Consider the following 19,212-nt stretch of genomic DNA (forward strand, 5'->3'; position numbering starts at 1 on the left):
CTTATGATATATGAATATATAGATATAATATAACAATTGGCTCTTATAACAATTGGTCCTTATAAACACCCAGGATTTACCCTCAGGAATAGCTCCATATAGGTACCCAAATTCTTCTGTCAGTGATCGCTTGCTCTCTCTCTCTTTCTCTCTCTCTCTCTCTCTCTCTCTCTCTCTCTGCCTGTCTGCCCTGCTTTCTTCTCCATTGGTTATTGTCTTGGACAGGCTCTTCCTGTATGATGTCAAAATGTCCACTAGCAGGCCCAGGCTTACATGCTATCAAGTTAGAAACACAGCAAAAAGAGAGCTCCTCCACTCTTCCTTACTTGTGAAGGTCAAGGAATTGAATCTTATTGGATCAATTTGAGTTGTATGTCCAGCCCTATACAAATCAGTATGGACAGGGTGTTAAAAATAGTGAAAGGCCAGAACTAGATCATATGCCCATCCCATCATCTCTCAATTCTGGAGGTTGGCTTCACTCAGTTCAGTTGTTTTTGGAGGAAGTCTTGCAATATGATTGCAGTCAGATAGATGTGGCTAGGCTGGACTCGTTTTAAAGACTTCCTCCTCATATATCTGTGAGGAAAGCTGGAGATCCTTGGGCGTCTTCTTCTATCTCTATATAGTCTTTTCTCATGGCCTTTCCAGTATGATGGCTTCAGGGTGGCTAGACATGATGGCCTCAAGAGAGAATGAGATGCCAAAAAAGATATAAAGATATATAGATGGGGTAAGTAAGTATGTGACAAGATGCTGCACATCATATGTCATCAGAGAAATGCCAATTAAAACAGCAATGAGATACACTACACATGTATTAGAATGGCCAAAATTCAGAACACTGATAATACCAAATGTGGGCAAGGATGTGGAGCAATAGGAACTCTAATCTATTGCTATTGGCAATGCAAAATAGTGCAGCCACTTCAGAAGATAGTTTAGTGGTTTCTCAAAAACTAAACACACTCATGTATACAATCCAGCACTTGTGTTCCTAGGTATTTACTCAAATGACTTGAAAACTTATGTCCACATAGAAACCTGAACACAATGTTTATAGCAGCTTTCTTCATCATTGCCAAAACTTGTCCTTCAGTAAGTGAATGGACAAACTGTGCTACATCCAGACAACAGATTATTTTTCGGTGCTAAAAAGAAATGAGCTATCAAGCCATGAAAAGATATGGAGGAACTTGAAATGTGTATTACTAAATGAAAGAAGCCAATCTGAAAAGGCTACATGCTGTATGAGTCCAACTACATGACATTCTGGAAAAGGCCAAACTGTGGAGACAGTAAAAAGATCAGTGGTTGCCAGTGTTTGGGAGGAGAAAGGCAGGTATAAATGAAGCACAAAGGATTTTTAGGGCAGTGAAAATACTCTATATGATGCCGTAATGGTGGACACGTGTCATTATATGTTTACTCAAATGCACAGAATAACAGAACGTACAATGCCAAGAGTGAATTCTAATATAAACTATGGACTTTGGATGATAATGACACGTCAATGTAGGTTCATCAGTTGTGACACATGTACCACTCTGGTGGGGGATGTTGATCATGGGAAAAGCTGTACATGTCTAGGGGCAAGGGGTGCATGGGAAATCTCTGTACCTTCCCCTCAATTGTGCTATGAACCTAAAACCACTCTAAAAATAAAATCTATTTAAGAGGAGAGAGCCAGGGGCCAGCCCCATGGCCTAGTGGTTAAGTTTGGCATGCTCTGCTTCCATCTCTCAGGTTGGGTTCCCAAGTGCAGACCTCTACCACTCGTCAGTGGCCATGCTGTGAAAGCAAACCACATACAAAATAGAGGAAGAGTGGCACAGATGTTAGCTCAGGGCAAATCTTCTTCAACAAAAAAAAAAAAAAGAGAGAGAGAAAGAGGGGGAGAGAGCCAAGCAGAAGCCATGTCATCTTTTATGGCCTAACCCATAGGTTGGCAAACTACAGCCTGTGGGTCAAGTCTGACCCTCCACCTAATTTTATAAAGTTTCCTCAGAACGCAGCCAAGCCCATTGTGCTACATGTTACAATGGCAGAGCCGCGTAGTTGTGACAGAGACCATAGGGGTCATGGCTTGAAAAGCCAAAAATATTTACTATCTAGCCCTTTACAGAAAAAGTTTGCTGACCTCTGACATAGTCTCAAATGGCACACAGTGTCATTTCTACTGCATTCTACTCACTAAAAGTAAGCCTCTGAGGCCAACCTATGCTCCAGGGGAGAAGAATTTGTGGGTATGTTCTAAACCACCCAGAGATGGAGCCACCTAATACACCCACAGCGAGAGGACAATGAGGGCGCTGTTGGCTCAAGAAGGGCACAAGGAGGCTGAGCTGACCCAGATAACCCTCTCCGGGGTGAGATGGTGTGTTTCTAGCTCTCTGAGTTGAGAAGGTGCAGATGGCGCGTTCTTTTTCAAGTTAGTTAGCACCATTGCCTGCGCCAGGGTGGTAGAGCAGAACTTGCTCCTCTTCGAAATTATACCTATTGCTCAGGGGCACTTACGTTGAAGTCACTCTGACAACTTTTACAATGCTCTAATTGAACTGCCTGGGCGCCGAAGAATTGCTTCTTGCTCAAGGAAAATAGCTGGGAGAATTACAAAAATGGCATATCAGAAAAAATGCAACATATTCTCAGGCTTTTGAAATGTCAGACTTCTGGGCACCAATTTATCTGACTTACATTATAGGGCTACAAACAGCCAGCAACTCCTATTTGGCCATTTTTCACAATAGAAATACATTTCTAAGTGCTATTTTAGCTCAATAATGATTGTACAGATCTATTTATTTTGCATTTATGTGTGTGTATCTTGGGGGGAGGGAGCGGTTCCCTAAGTAATACCTTGCCTTTGGCAATGTTGGGAAACAGAGGAGAATGTATTATATTAATCAGATTGGACCACTTGCTTAGTGAGAATAATGTAATCCGGATTTTAACAAAATGCAAAGCATTCAAAATTCACATGTAAAATTAAACAGTCACTGAGTTCCTTCCATGGGAATATGTCACTGACATCATCTCCCCAGCTCCAGGAGAATGGAGAAGGCTGAAGGCCATTATTATAAACATGCAGAGATTTCTTTTGATTGTGTTATGCCCAGAGAGGTAGCTTTAAAAGTGTGTTGGAAATGAAGGGGAGTCTACTCCTGCAGGAGAATAGCAGGCTCCCTCTGATTGGCCATACTTCTCACATCAGTAGATGCATACGTAGCATCTTAAGAGAGAAAGACTGGCCAGCAGGACTTTGTGAAACACAGACCAGATGTTGACAGAAGTGGTATTTTTGTCACTTATATTTCAAATGTTAGTGTGAAGAGGAGATTTTAAAAATTTTCCTTTCCTCAACAAACTTTTTATCTAATGAGAGATTTGGGCATGCGCACAACCCATTATGATGCAAGACGTAATGCGAATGGGCCTGTCTCAGGGGAGATGCTCAACAAATACAAGTTGAGTGAGAGCTAACATTTATTTAGGGCTTATGCATAACAAGCAATATGGTAAGTGCTTTACATTTGTTCAATCCTCACAATAACTTTATCAATTGTATAATATTATTATACTTGTTTTAGAGGCCAGGAAATTAAGTCATTATAAAGTCAAGCAATTTGCTCAAGATTACAAAAATTTGATTTTGGAATCTTATTTTGAACTAAGGGTTCTGTTTTCAGAGCTTGTGATCCAATAAATGGATGGATGGATGGGTAGCTGGGTGGGTGGATGTCTAGACTGATAGATGGACTCCAAAGAGAGATGGTATAACCAAAATGCTATGATCACATAGGGGAAGGAGTAAGTAAATCTGACTAGCTATTAGGGAAGGCTAAACAGAAAAGGTGACAGACCACGTGAGTCCTAAAAAGGCAGATGCTGCCATGTGGAGGAGCTGGAGATAACTTCCCAGGCTGGCAGAGGCACATGAGCGAAGACACAGACGTCCAAGTCGTCGTGAATCTAGAGGATGACAGGTGGTCTTGCACGACTGGGGCACAGGTCATCCAAGGCAGCAGCCTAGAGAAGAACCTACTAAGTGGGATGATATGGTGAAGGGCCTGGAATGTCATTTTGAGAAGTTTGGACCTTCTTCTGCAGGCAGTAGAAAACCCTCAGAGATTTTTTTTTAATGATGGATAATATTTAGAGAGCTTAACTTGTGCCAACCATGAAATGATAAAATCCTCACAAGAACCTTATCCAGGGAGGAGCAGCTATTATTTCTTTATAGTAAAGATAATGAAGTTGTTCACAGAAGTTAAATCACTTGCCTAAAGTCATATTGGCTAGAACTGTTCGAATCCAGATTTGGACCCGGGAAGTCCTCCAGAGCTGCAAAGCTAAACAGAGCAAGGGAGTGCATGACTTCATTTGTGTTTATAGAGATAACCATAACAGCACTGTGGATGAGGATGAAACTTAAGCTGGAGAAACTATTAGGAGCCTGTTTATGTTTAGACAAGAGAAACTGGGGAAATAGTTAATGCAGAGTTTCTCAACTTTGACACTATTAGCATTTTGGACTAAATAATTCTCTGCTGTGGGAGCGTTTCCTGAATATTGTAGGATGTTTAGCAACATCCTTGGCCTCTCCCCGCTAGATGCCTGTAGTATCTCCATTCAAGTTATGACAAAGGAAAATGTCTCCAGACATTGCCAAATGTCCTCCTGGAGGGCAAACTGTGCCTCGTTAGGAATCAATGAGTTGGGGCCAGCCCGATGGCGCAGCAGTTAAGTTCGCCCGGTCCGCTACGGCGGCCCAGGGTTTGCCTGTTCAGATCCCGGGTACAGACACGGCACCGCTTGGCAAGCCATGCTGTGGCAGGCGTCCCACATATAAATTGGAGGAAGATGGGCATGGATGTTAGCTCAGGACCAGTCTTCCTCAGCAAAAAGAGGAGGATTGGCAGCAGATGTTAGCTGAGGGCTAATCTTCCTCAAAAAAAAAAAGAATCAATGAGTTAAGGCATGGATAGAAGATTGGAAAACGGGACATTTCAGAAATAGCATGAAGAGGACCAAATGATCAAAAGGTGGAAGGCTCAAAGTTGTGTCTAAGTGTGTAACAGTCATGGTAATAGTCAAGGCAGTAATAGGCCCGGAGGTTCAAAGCCCAGGGTCTGGATTTGGCAAATCTAGGTTCCAAACTCAGCTCTCCTGTCTACCACTGGGTGAATGTGGGTGAGTTACTTACACTCTCCAGATCTTTAAAAGGAGATCCTAACAGCACTTACCTCAAAAATCTGGTGTGAAGAGCAACACAGGATACTACGAGTCAAGTGCTTAGCAGAGTTTCTGACACTTAGTAAGTGCTCAATAAATGCTACTACTGGCCAGTACGGGAACCATAGGGAAGCTTCTTCAACCCCAGTTTGTGGAGTTCGTGGTTTGAGAGTTTTTCAGTGGGTGGGCATTGCGAACTCCACAAACAATTTTCCATTCAATGGAATATTTCCCAACTAATTGAAGTCAAATTGAAAAAAGAATATATAGCAGAGTATTTGGTTTGATATCAATTGTGAGTGTCTGCTATATATATGTATGTGTCTATGTGCGCGTCTGTGTTTCTAGGTATACTTGCCTGTGTATATATATGCAAATACAAATTAGATCCTTGGAATCACACCAGAATTGATTATTAGTGAATGGTAAGATTATGGGTGAATTGAATTTTCTTCTCTATTTTTCTATTGTCCTTTTTTTTTTTCTTTAATGAGCATTACTTTTAGAAACAGGAGACAAAAGTAAACATTCTAAAATGTTTTCCTTGAAGGTATATTGGTTGAGAGCCTTCTATGCGCCAGGCACTGTCTTAGAAACTAAGGATACAATAATGAGAACACCCCCTCACACACACACACACACACACACACACACACACACACACACCATACACACACAGAGGAACGACAAGAGCAACAAAAATCACAACAAACCAAGTGTGCGTACAAGAAAGCTGGAACTTGAAAAATCAAGTTCTAATGTAACTATGATACTCCAAAAACAATGAAGATGGTGGGTTTTGGTGACATCATCCTAATCATGTTTTTAAGTCTGATAGAAGATCCAAAAGAATTTTCTAATTCTCCTACTTTACAAGTGGCTCAGTAGAAAACACCATTGTCCTCTCATTTTTAAGATTTTAATCTCCTTATTTAGTAGTTCCTATCCTGAGGGAACATAATACAATTTCCCAATGTCCAAATCAACCTTGAGTCTAACTAGTAGGGATAGCTCCCCTGGAAACCATAGTTTTCCACAGGAAGACTTATTTCTGTAACAAAGGCTTTCTTTAGACCGTATATAAGGGGTTTTCTATTTCACAATAAAAATCCTTTCCTCCTGGCACATTCAGGGACATTTAAAACAGCGTATATTTTTCTGACTCCCACAGTCTTATGAAAACAACAATTTAGGCCTCAGGAAAATTCTCCAACATCCCGACTGTGTGTTTAAGTCAGATGGAAATGCCTGCATTTGACTCACTGTAACACGGAGATTCTGGCTCAAAGTTGTCACTCTCAGTTTCAACTGGTGTCTGTGTGAAGAGTAATGGAAATGATCAATCGGGATGCTCTCTCTACTTTCTGCATCCTTTCTAATTAAACATATACTGAAATGATGGACTTTATACAGATGACACAATAGGCATTCTGTGGCTGCCCCTTGTCATTCCTTCTTACTGCTGTATTTCTGGAATTAGGCTTCATGTTCTGTCATCTTGAATATTTTAATACTTTACTGATCTTGAATGTGTTTAGCTATAGGAGGACAGCAGTAAAATAAAATTTTATAGCCAACAAAGTCCTTTAGTGCCTAAAGTTTATGGCACATTTTATATTTTGTTTAACACCACATGGCCCCTTGAGACTCTGAAATCAGCATAGCTTCCTCAAGTTGCAGTTTGCCTGTGTTCTTCTGTTCCTTTTTGAGAGTTGATTCCATTATCAAGATCCAAAAAATTCCTGATAATTGGCCAGAGTGGCTGAAATTCTATCAGTTAGGCGCTTCTTTCTCTCAAAGTGTTAAGGCAAACTTAAAGCTATTCAGAACTAGAAAAATGCCCCATTTTTATCTTTGCTCCCAAAATACATGCATTTGCCATTCAAAGTGACCATTTCCCATGAACTTACTAATTTTCCTCAATATGGTGAAGATTTCATTCCATTTCAACCAACAAGTCAGGAAACAGTCAATTGGTAAAATACGAAAGAGCCTACTGACCCATCAAGTACTTGTTGTTTTGTGGCAACAGATTTCTCGCTTTTCGGCTAGGGTCTACAAAGTTTTATAATAGTTACAAAACTATTGTTTTACGTAGTGACAATTTTTTTAAAGTAATTAACACTATCTTATTTTTGCTCCTTGGTTTGCAAAGTTGGCGTGGTGACCCCAGAAAGGAATAAAGAATCTTAACATGGTGCAAAACATTAGAGTAGTTTCTATTTTTCCAAGACCGATCTAAATAGCTGATTTTGGGTTTTTTGTTATTGTTGTTGAGCATAGGAATGAAATGCTAACAAACAAAAAAGTCTAGGTTTTTCCATAAGACAAGTTGCAGAGAGAATTGGCATCCCAGAAAAGCATAATGTGATGAAGACACCATTGTACTGGCTTCGATTCCCAATTCTAACACTGTTATTCAGACGACCGAAAAAGGGCAGTTATTCTGTTGCCCCACGAGTTAAAAAAAATTAAAATGAATTAGACTTCATTTCTGAGGTCCTATCCTACTCTGAGTTTTTATAGTTCTAAATGAAGTACACTAAACTAATTTGATCCCATCTATATTATTGTCAAAATTTTATTTGTTCATTTGTTCATTCATACATCCTACCAAGTATATTAAACCACCAACATCCGTTAAGACCTCAATACTCTGAATTTGTCTTCATCACTAACACTTCCTCAAAGGATATATTTCAGGTTATTTGGGGGAAAAAGGGTTAAAAAGAATCCTAACTGTCACACAGAAATAAAACACTGATCTCCTTGGTCTTACTGAGCTCTTGACCTATTTTCCTGCCTGAATGGCCAGGAAAGAAATTCAAAAGCCTTTAACCCTCCTCATACTTAGAAACAGAATCTAAAAATATACACGTCTGATAGAAGTTCCTCACCACCTCTTCTTATCTCCAAGGACGAGATCACCGAGTCTTAGAATGGGAGTGGTGTTAGAGGGGTCACCATTTCTGGATGCTGACCAGATTTGCAGGATTCTTGGGCCATTGCTGTCAGATGCTGAGTCCTCTATAGGGCCATCTTAAGAACTGAAATGTATCAGATAGAGTGGAGTTTAGTTCTTGGGTTTTTTAATGACTTACTCCCTCTGACATCCTTGTGGTCAGAAAGTTCATTTGATTGTCTACCTTCTTTGGCTTCAGTTTAAATATGTTTCTTCCGTCCTCTACTGAGATGGAAATAATGCCTCCTATGCCCCTTTGAACAGCCCTCTTACCCTTGAATATGGTTGTTAAGTTGCCCTTCAACTATCATTACAGTAAGCCATGTATCCTTTGTAATAAACATAACTAACAACTGCTCCAGGGTCTTCTTAAAGTAATATGAAATTTTTACATTTTTATGCCTGGCATGGGTGATGTTAAAGCAAGTAGTACTGTGATGGGAAGGTAGGAGGGATGTCAAAAGACACCTCCCATCCTCAACGCTCCCTTGATGGAAATGACAGCCTTATTTGTTTTGTTACCGAATGCGTAATTAAAAGTCAATATTCAAGATCATAATAAAAATCTGTATGACTACTCATGTTGTGACACTGAGGCTTGGAAGGGGAATCCATTAAAACACAGCCATGTGCAGTTTACAAGAAATCAGTAATAAAATGTTTGCTCTCGACATTATCTTCAAAATGGTCTGTATTACCAGAATAAATCCATATTACTTGGAGGCTGTAGATAAACGTCCGTAGGCAAAGTTCACATGGAGGTTATCTGCCTCACGCTCTGAACTGGGGAGCGCTATTTAGAGGAGATAAATTGTGGTTTACTTCTCCAAGTCTCAAGTACATCGTGCAGAAATGAGTTTAGTTCCTGAGAGGGTATCTGTCATATCCAAATAGGAAAGAATGCCATTACAGAGTTGTGCCCAGTACAAAAAGAATATAGCTTTGTCCTCAATGGGAAACAAAAAGGAGATTCTTAACAATTAAAGTCCTGAATTCACCTTCTGTTCACAAAAAAAGGGAGACATTTGGTGCTTTGGGAAACACTGATTCCTACGGCAGTAGAGTGATATCTTATTTTAAGTCACTGGTGAATTCACTGCTCATGGATGCGAAACTATTCATCAAGCTGTAACTTAGATTCTGAAGTAGAAATAATTTTTTAATGCATAGAAAAAAATCTAATAGCAATAGGATGGGACACTGAAACACCCTAGCAGAGAAGTTTTCATGAAAGTCCTGACACCTTTCGAGGCAAGAAAATGGCACCAGCTTTGGACAATATCCGATTCCCCCACATTACCTAAGGATTGTCACTTCATGCTGTTTAAATTAGACTCTAAGGTGGTGTTAAGAGAACCGGCATGAGAACATAGTATCTCTTTTCTCCTTCCCCCGCTCCTTTGTTACCTCTCTTCAGCAGTCAAAGGGACTAATCCTATCTAGTGATACCTACTAGCATCTAAGAATGGTAAAACCCCAGTTTTAGAGCTCCAGGCTTTGGCTTTGATATGGAATGGAAGCTCTGAAAGCTATAAATCGCCTTTCTCTCTCAGTACAGTCGACTTTCTATAGTTTCTCTAGGTCAGTGGTTCTCAAAGTGTGGTCCAAAGACCAGCAGCATCAAGACCACCTGGGAATCATTAGAAATGCAAATGCTTGGGTCCTGCCCCAGATTAGCTGAATCAGAAACTCTGGATGGGTTTCCGTAATGGGGCCCAGTAATGTGTCTCTTAGCAAACCTGCCAGGTGATTCCGATGCTCACTAAAATTGGAGAACTGCTGCTGTATGGACTCCTGAATATTCTTTCTGAGGCTCAGAGCCCAGCAATGATCTCTTTGTTCTGGATAGTACCTGTCCTTCTCCTAAGCCAACAAACGCTGTGGATTTCATGGATGGGGAACCACAGGGCCATAAGATTTACTTAAATGAAAAATAGAACTATGTTAAATTTCAGAAAGCTGAGCCTCTTTATGTATGTCCTGTCCTGAAAGAAAACTTTGGCAAGTCTATTGGGTCCCCGTTTTCACTAGGATTTCTTGTTCCCACAAACCTAAGCCTCGTTCTCCTTCACTGCCGCCAGAAAACAAAGTTATTCCAAAATTGTCTGCAGCTCTAGACTGATTTGACATTACTCGAATTAGAGAAACAATATATTGTACAGCACAGCTAATATAAAACCGGCATTCTGATGACAAAAATCTATAAACTGGGCCCCATTGAATTCACTAGAACTACACTAATAAATGATCATGGTAAGAACCTGAAGACTTGGAAGTGCTTCTGAATCATGAAAAATAGAATTATGCCAAACTGTATTGACTCTAGATTTAAGTAATAAATGTATTCTCTTATCCTCTCCAGATTTGATAGTTCATTCCCACGGGTGTAGTTCAACTCAAGTGATATTGATTCCATTTATTGACAACTCTCTGAGTCCACATTTTTGACTCAGGGGAACACTCCAGTCCCCATCCAAATCTGAATATAAGATTTGGAGATTAAGGCACTGGATATCACTGGGAGGAAGACTCTTGCATCACAGTGAATAGAGGCAAGACAGCTAAGGTCCAGTTCTCAGACTGTGCATGGGGAACCACAGCAAACACGGGAGTGCTGGGGGATAGTTTAAGTTTGTAAGAGAAACACAACGATACCCTAGAACTGCCGACACTGCATGAATTACGAGCTTGTGGTAGTTCACAGCTTCAACATTAGCTCCAGCTTCTTTTGATGACTCTCCACCTTTACAAAGCTGGGTTTTCAGTGATTGCTGGGATAAAAAGCCAGTATCATGCAAAAAATCACTGTGCAACAGGAAATAAGGGTGGCAGCATCCTATCCGATGCCAAGGTTTGAAAAGTTGTGCAGTACCCAACAGGCATACACATCCATCAGTAAACAACTGTGGTTATTTAAGAATGAAATAAACAACTTTATTGTTGTTGTTCAGTGTATGTGTATTCTTCCAAACAGCTACTAAGTGGTTAGGACCTAAAGACATTATACATTTTAAATCGTCTGGACCTAACTACTTAATAAACAAAACTAGTAGACATTTCTTTTGGCCTTGAGGTAACATGAAGCAAGGAAGGTTTTGAAACTCTGGGGTAGGGGATTCTCCTTGTTTGGAATTATAAAGATTAAGATATTCACCACAAAGGTAAAGACAGGTAGTAGGAGCCAAAGGCTATCCTGCTCACAGACAAGGTCAAGAAGGCAGGGCTACAGCTCTCATGAGTCTTTCCTTGGCCCAGAGCTTGTACTTCCAGCATAGCAACTGTTTCTCCCTGCTTTGTATTATAATGAATTTTTATACATCATTCTCCCCCATTAGACTGTAAATGCCTGGATCATTTCTTATTTGTTTCCATATTCTCCCAGCAAAACATCTAGAACACTCTGAGAGCTTTCTTTGGAATCAAGCAGCTTTTAAATTCAGGTTGAAGATACCCTTTCAACCTACTAAGTTATACTTGGACCCCTCAGATTTCAGGCAAGTTCAGCATTTGTGATGAGGCCTCTTGCTACTCCCATGCACATTTGTAGCTGATAAGATGTCAAAAGTCAAGGTTCTTTTAAGCTTGAGGATTGGGGCCCAATGGTCTGGTTGGCCCCGCCTTTCAGAGTTCTATACCTGTATATACTCAGTGAATGAATGGATGGATGGATGAATTAATGAATTCACCCCAAAAGGCTGAACTATGTTTTAACATCACTGCCATCAGTCTTGTAAGTCAGGAAACCCAAGGCTGACCAATATAAACACTGCTTTTCTGCACCCCTGAGAAGTTCTCTTCCAAGAATTCTGTTTTTTAAAGAGTTTCTCCAAAGCCATCAGCTCAAAGATTTTGCATATCTTGAGTCATTAAAATCTTTCTAACTTTTTGGAAACAAGATTTCCTGATAAATTCACTGAACATAAGAGCATCTCCCTAACCTCTCCCTATACTCACCAGGAAGGGGAGTGAGTTCTGTTTAAGGCTTGGTCATCTCAAGGTCATAAACATGATTGCCCCAACTCTTGTGTGTCTGATCACATCTGCTGTGACTTAGCTTCAGGGAAATATTTGGTTTTTGGAGTGAAGGAGGAAGACTAAGTTAATCCAAACGATTCCATGGAATGAAATTTCATCGATGCATCTGCTAGATTTCTTAGCAATGTGCGTTTGCAAATGGATTATATTCCAATAGTTCATTTGTAAATCAGTTGCTTGGAACATGAAATTCATTTTTCCATTAAAAACATGGTTATAAAAGGTGGTTCAGTTTCCAGCCTAGCTCCTCAAATTTGTTTAGCCTGTAACTTTGCAAGAATAAAGTCTATTTGCAAATGGGTTCATATTGCCTTGATGTTCATAAAGCAGAAGAAATAAAATTGAATAATAAATGTTTCTTTATTTAAATGTATCTTGAAGGCCCATGCTTTGAAAAAATCAATTTTAAATGAAAGAAATGAGATAGATGAAGACTTTTAGAAATATTCTGAAAGATTTGGGGGAGAAATCTGAAACTTTAGGGGTCTATCTCCAACTCAGAAGAGATACTTAAGCCAGCAATCGCAAAGATAGCCTTGGTGTTCACGGAATTAATTCTCCCCTGACGTCATTGTGTACTCACATTATTTCCTCTTCTATGGGCAATAGATATAAGTTCATCTATATTTCCAGCATCCCTTCCCCCTTCCTCTGATGATGGCATCTCAATTCCATTAGGGAAAAAATTCCCACCTTACTCTCAGTTTACAAAGTTTAAATAGAATTACTCCATCACTGAGGTTAAGAAATGTACCAGGAACTTAGTCCTGGGTGGGCTAATCTGAGCATTCCAGTCCTCAGTTCATTCATTGGTCCAGAGATGAGCACGTGACCTTAGCAGTTCCAGTCAGAGAGAATGTGCCTGGCTTTTACGAAGACTATCGGGAAAAAGACCTTCATTCCCCTAGAGTTTCTAAGCTTGTAAGATGCAAGCCTGATGCTGCTTATTAAAAAAAAAAGTTGAGCCTACTTGGAAATTAATCCAACACAGGAAGGCAGAGCCAAGCAATGTAGAAAGATAAATTCCTGACCACAACTTTTAAACTCCTGTGCCTCGAGCTTATTTTTTAAAGACATGAGCCAATGATTTTCCCTCTAGGTTTCAGACATTTTTAGTTGAGTTGCTGTCACTTTCAACTGAAAGAATTTGTTTTATTTCACAACAATGTCAACTAAGAGTATACATTTTAGACTACTTCTTTGGGAATGCAAAGGAAGACCCACCCCACCTCTGTCCAGATTCTGACATTAGATGGTTTGGATTTCAGAGATTTCCAAGGGGATTTAAATTAGAGGACACTGATTATTTTGTCATATTCCACTTATCTATGTATGGCTTTTCTGTTCTTTTCTTTTTTTTTTAAAGATTGGCACCTGAGCTAACAACTGTTGCCAATATGCTTTTTTTTTTTTCCTCTCCCCAAATTCGCCCAGCACATAGTTGTGTATTTTTAGTTGTGGGTCCTCCTAGTTGTGGAATGTGGGACGCCACTGCAGCGTGGCCTGACAAGCGGTGCCATGTCCACGCCCAGGATCCGAACCAGCGAAATCCGGGGCCATCGAAGCAGAGCGTGCAAACTTAAACACTCGGACATGGGGCCGGCCCCTCCTTTTCTTGATTTTGGTCTATTCCTACCATCAATCACCCATTGTTAGTGATATTTTATTCCTCCCTTCCCTGCCTCCAGGAAGATTATTGAAATAACAAAAAGGGAAGGAAAGAATTATTGAAATCTAACAAAGACAGAAAGAATTTTTGTTAGAGAACTGGAGTTCTTATCCTTTCTTTCCACTAAGAAAAGATATATACATCCTAGCAAAACCAACTTAATTTTTCTAGGTTTTTCTCTCCAGGTCTGATCTCTCCAGATCTTCCAGATTTGTATAAGAAGCAAGTGTGATTCTGATATTTGAAAGGAATTGTGGACCAGGGTTAAAACAAAGGCAATCCCAGTAAGAAAGGGATTTCCTGAGGTATAATTAACTGAGCTGGGAGCAACGAAGGACAGGAAAATTGGGCGTGGCTCAACACAGTTCCAGTGAAGGGAGACAGTGGGTGGGAAGAGACTGTGAGCCAGATGATTCCCTGTGGGAGCCCACTGGCAGTACCATCAGCCCGAGACAGCGACTTACACCACAGGTATTGCAGATTCATAAGGAGTTGTCCATTGACTGCAGGCTGTAATCTTCGCTTTGATGAATGCATCCAAAAAGTTTATGCATAATATATCTGGTGATTTATGTGACTCCTATAGTAAAACTCACATGAGGAAACACTTAACTTTTTATAACAAGGAGGTGAGAGGGGAGGAGAGATTTTATGACGGAAGATTTTTTTCTCTAGAAATTAACATAACTGGTTAAAATGAGTAAGGATTTTCAATTCACTGAAGTAATTAGTTGACATTTGGTTATAAAACAAACCAATGTTATAGTGATAATTTCTACTTTTTCTGCAGCTACTTAATGGCCAAAGAAAGGTTTTAATTCCAAATGGAATGGGTTGCTGGTAGTATGTTAACAAGCTACTTAAGATATAAAACCACATAATATGCACAGATTTAAAAGCAGCAGTATAAGGTCAGCCCTGAATTGTAGATATAATATATTTGTCAGTATATTCCTCTTGGGAAACTGTGGTGCTAAGCTTATTGCCAAAGTCTCCGTGACAGTGTTCTATGACGCTCTCTTGACTCAGGTGATAAACACATGAGTAGAAAATCTGTTTGTTTTGTGTCTAATCTAGAAAAAGCAAAATGTACATTGTAACAAATTAAAAATCATTAACCATTAGAATGATAGAGTTCAGTGGACTTCCGTGGCAGGGAAGATGAGTAGACATACTTTTTCCTTTTCCTCTTACTAATTACAACTAAAATCCCTGTGCATTACATATGAAAGAAACGTAAGGAGACTGGAAGGTGGAGAGAAGACCAGCTGGGGGGCCTTGGAACTCAAGGAACAACAAACTGGTACGTTTCCTGGTTTGTTTGGTTTGGGTATTTTGGAATTTGTTTTTTGGTTTTTTGCTTCACAGATTCCAGACAGAAGAAACCAGCAATCCAGAAATTCTAACAGGCGCAGACAAAAGAAGTCCCAACAAAATTCTGCTCTCTCCAGCCAAAGGTCAGTGAAAGGTCAGGCTAACAAGACAGAAAGCTTTTAGAAAATAACTGGTCTACTCCAGCCACACACAACACACACAAAATAATTGTGGCCCCTTCCCAACTCACAGCAGCAAAGGCTGATGAAGGAACATAGACGTCACCCCTGCCAGGCTGAACAAACACCCCAAATATTCCACTGGGCCAGTATCAAAAGGCAGAGCAGGGGGCCAGCCCCATGGTATAGTGGTTAAGTTTGGCATGTTCCACTTCGGCAGTCCAGGTTTGTAGGTTTGGATCCTGGGCATGGACTCACACCAGTCATCAGCCACTCTGTGGTGGTGACCCACATATAAAGTAGGGGAAGATTGGCACAGATGTTAGTTCAGGGTTAATTTACCTCAAGCAAAGCATGAGGAAGATTGGCAAAAGATGTCAGCTCAGGGCTAATCTTCCTCAGCAAAAAGAAAAAAAAGCAAAGGCAGAACAGGTAGCCAAGATGTTTATCCCCATAAGGACAGTAACATGACTCTCCATCCTCCACTAACAGACTACCATGGAGCTGGAACTCTCACTTTCCCCAGTAGTGTTGGGGAAGCCAGCTAAAATACAAGGCTTAAATAAGATTCAGAGTCTCATAACATAAAACTCAAAATGTCCAAGTTTCAATCAAAAAGTCACTTATCATACTAAGAACCAAGAAGATCCTGAAATGAATTAAAAAATCAATAGATGCCAACACCGTGCTGACATAGATGTTAGAATCACATGACAAAAATTTTAAAGCAGCCACCACAAAAATGATTCATTGAGAAAGTAAGAACACACTTAAAACAAATGAAAAAATATAAAGTCTCAGCAAAGAAATAGAAGACATAAAGGAAGACCAATGGAAATTTTAAATCTGAAAAACACAGTAAGCAAAATAAAAAACCTCAATGGATGGGCTAAAAATCAGAATGGAGAAGACAGATGAAAGAATCATTGAACTAGGAGATAAAGCAATATGAACATGAATTACCCAATCTTAACAGAAAGAAAATAGATTTTAAAAATAAATAAACAGAGCCTAAGGAACCCATGGGAGTAAAACTAGCCATTGGAGCATGTCACTGGAGTCCCAAAAGGATAGGAGAAAGAGGCAGGACTGAAAAAGTATTTGAAGAAATAATGGCTGAAAACTTCCTAATTTGGCTAAAAACATAAACCTATGGATTCAAGAACCTGAGAAAATCCCAACTAGGATAAAGTAAAAAAATATCCACAACAAGTGTATTAGTCTACTGAAGCTACCATAATAGGATACCACTCACTGGGGGGCTTAAACAACACAAATTAATTTTTTCACACTTCTGTGTTAAAAGTCTAAGATCAACGTGCCAGCAGGGTGGGTTTCTGGTGAGGGCTTTATTCCTGACTTGCAGACAATTGCCTTCTCACTGTGTCCTCACATGGCCTTTCCTCTGTGCATATGTGGAGAGAGAGTGATCTCTGGTGTCTCTTTCTCTTCAAGTAAGGACACCAGTCCTGTTGGATTAGGGATCCACTATGATAACTCTTCAAAGGCCCTATCTCCAAGTACAGCCACATTGAGGATCAGAGCTTCAACATACGAATTTTGGAGGGACACAATTCAGTCCATAATACTAAGAAACATCATAGTCAAACTTCCAAAAACTAAAGGCAGAGAAAAACATCTTGAAGGCAGTAAGAGAGAAATGACACCCAAAGGGAAAACTATTTGAATGGTAGTGGATTTCGCATCAACAATAACAGAGGCCAGAAGGAATTCTCACAGTATTTTTCAGGTGCTAAAAGAAAAGAACTACCAAGCCAGAATCCTATAGCCAAGAGAAAACATCCTTCATAAATGAAGGAGAAATCAAGACATTTCTCAGACGAAAGAAAACTAAGAGAATTTGTCTCCAGCAGTCCTACCCTTACAAAAAGGGCTAAGGGAAGTTCTCTAAACTGGAATATCAGGAAGGAAGAAGGAACACAGTAAGCAAAAATATAGCTAAATACAGGAAATTTTTCTTCTCCAGTTTTCTAATTTAAATGAAGTTTGAAGCCAAAATTATAACACTATCTGGTGTGGTTTTAAATGTATGAATAGGAAATATTTAAGACAACTATACATGGGGAAAGGTAAACGGGCATAAAGGAAAACAAATTTTCTATACTTCACTCAAGATGGTAAAATGGTGACACCACTAGACTGTGATAAGCTGGGTCTATATAATGTAATACTTAGAGCAACCACGTAAAAAGCTCTACAAAAAGATACACCCAAAAACACCATAGATAAATCAAAATTAAATTCTAGAAATTTTTCAAATAAGCTATAGGAAGGCAGAAAAAAGAAAACCAAGCAACAATACAAAAACAAAAACTAGGGAGAACAAACAGAAAACAAAAAATAAAATGACAGGGTCAAGTCCTAAGATATCAATAATTTAATTAAATGTAAATGGTCTAAATACACTAATTAAAGGATAGAAATTATGCTGTCTGCAAGAAACTTACTTTAAATATAACAATATGGGCAAATTGAAAGTAAAAATACGGAAAAAGATATAACATGGAAACATTAATCAAAAGAAAGATATTCACACATAAAAAATGAAATTGGGTCTCGTAATTCATATCACTTACAAAAAATTACTCAAATGGATCAAGATGTAAATGTAAGAGCAAAGACTATAAAAGTCTTAGAAGAAAACATGGTTGCAAATCTTTCTGACTTTAGATTATGCAATGATTTCTTAGATATGACACTTACGGCACAAGCAGTCAAAAAAAAATTAGGTAAGTTGGAATTTACCAAAACTAAAAATTGTTGTGCCTCAAAGGACACCATCAACAAAGTGAAAAGACCCACAGAATGAAAGAAATATATGTAAATCATATATCCATTAAGACTGACAAAGGAAAAAAGAGAAGGCACAAATTATCAATATCAAGAATGAAACGGGAGGGTCGGGGGTAGACACAAAGGGTGAAGCGGTGCACCTATAATATGACTGACAAATAATAATGTACAACTGATCACAAGATTGTAAACTATCATACTCTCAATAAAAAAAAAGGGCGGGGGGAATGAAATGGGAGATAGCACTACAGACCCTGCAGACATCAAAAGCAAAATAAGGGACTGCTATGAACAACTCCACACAAAAAAATTTGACTGTTTATGTATGATGGACCAACTCCTCAAAAAAGCACAAGCTACCATGACTCACTGGATGTGAATAGATCATTTGACTAGCCCCATAGCTATCCAGGAAATTGAATTCATAATTTTAAAACTCCCAAACAAGAAATCTCCAGGCCCAAGTTGTTTCACTGGAGAAATCTATCAAATGTTTAAAGAAGAATTAACATCAATTCTTTACAATCTCTTCCAGAAAGTAGAAGAGCAGGGAACATTTCCCAACTCACTTTATGAAACTAGTATTACCCAGAGACCAAACTATGCTGAGTGAAAAAAGTCAATCCCAAAAGGTTACATGGTGTCTAATTCCAGTTATCTAACATTCTGGAAATGACAAAATTATAGAAATGGAGAACAATTAATGTTTGCCAGACATTAAGGAAGGAGTAGGGGCAGGAAGGAGATTGGTGTGGCTGTAAAAGCGCAACATGAAGAAACTTGTGGCCTTGGAAATGGTTTGGTTTTGGTTATATCAGTATCAATATCCTGACTGTGATATTGTACTACAGCTTTGCAATATTTTACCATCGGGGGAAACTGGGTAAAGGGCACACGATATTTCTTACAATTGCCTGTGGATCTACATTTTGAAATAATCACAATTATCTCAACCTAAAGAGTTTAAGAAAAAGACATTGTCCATTAGCGTGAAGGCAGCTATC

Source organism: Equus quagga, chromosome 1 (genome assembly GCF_021613505.1).
Source record: "Equus quagga isolate Etosha38 chromosome 1, UCLA_HA_Equagga_1.0, whole genome shotgun sequence".
NCBI classification, from domain to species: domain Eukaryota; kingdom Metazoa; phylum Chordata; class Mammalia; order Perissodactyla; family Equidae; genus Equus; species Equus quagga.